The sequence below is a fragment of the Condylura cristata genome, unplaced genomic scaffold, assembly GCF_000260355.1.
Source record: "Condylura cristata isolate star-nosed mole 26May11 unplaced genomic scaffold, ConCri1.0 scaffold00004, whole genome shotgun sequence".
NCBI classification, from domain to species: domain Eukaryota; kingdom Metazoa; phylum Chordata; class Mammalia; order Eulipotyphla; family Talpidae; genus Condylura; species Condylura cristata.
In genome coordinates, this window is record NW_004567105.1 from 6,140,072 (window position 1) to 6,140,818 (window position 747).

Here is a 747-nt window from a genome sequence, read left to right on the forward strand (position 1 = left end):
ACAAAACATACACTTAGTGTGAGACCTTCAATAGTGGTTTCTTCCAATCTCAGGACACAGCAACAAGGAATTCTTGCCACTCCTCTCTCACCTAGCTAGGCAGCGCTCGCAGACCCTGCCAGCTCTGGAAACCGGAGTCCGTCAGCCTGGGACGGGGATTGACATCTCAGGGCAGCGCAACTCAGGGGGACGCGAGCCGACAGCACACCTTTCCCCAAACCCAGCAATACGGGTTTTGACAAACCTTCAATCCACAGGCTTTCCTCTGCATCCCACTGTTTTTGCTTTTGTTTCCCCCCATTTATTCTGCTACCAAGGAATAGCATCAGCCGCCAGCTTAGCCATCAGAGAAACGACAGAGATGTTTCTCCCCTTTTGCACGATAAACAATAAATGAATCTACAAGCGTGAGCCCAGGGGAGGAATCAGGCCTGCAGGACGAAGATCCCAAGCGAAGGCACGTTCGAACTGGGTCGCACGCCAAGGGGCACGCGACACCAAGCTACTGGCCCTAAGAGCCCCCAGGAGCCAGTCTGGGGCCCCACCACAAACCCCTGCGTTTCTGCCGGCCCCTCTGCAGCCTCTGCTCGCTCCACAAGGCTCGGCGGAGGAAGAAGAAAGCGCCTCGCATCCTCTCCAGCCCGCCCAGAACCCAGCCCTCCGGTCGCCCCAGCCCCGGAGCCCGCTCCCCATGACAGCCCCGGGGTCCCGCACCCGCGTCCCGCCCCACAGCGCGTCCCGCACCCC

The 747-nt window shown here is 59.4% G+C and overlaps 1 protein-coding gene across 2 annotated transcripts in view; it reads right to left on the minus strand.

The window, feature by feature from the left end:
* The window catches only part of HMGXB4 (HMG box domain containing 4), a 26,069-nt gene that overhangs the window by 24,900 nt on the left and 422 nt on the right, over window positions 1-747 (minus strand). The gene's annotated exons all lie outside the window — the stretch shown is intronic.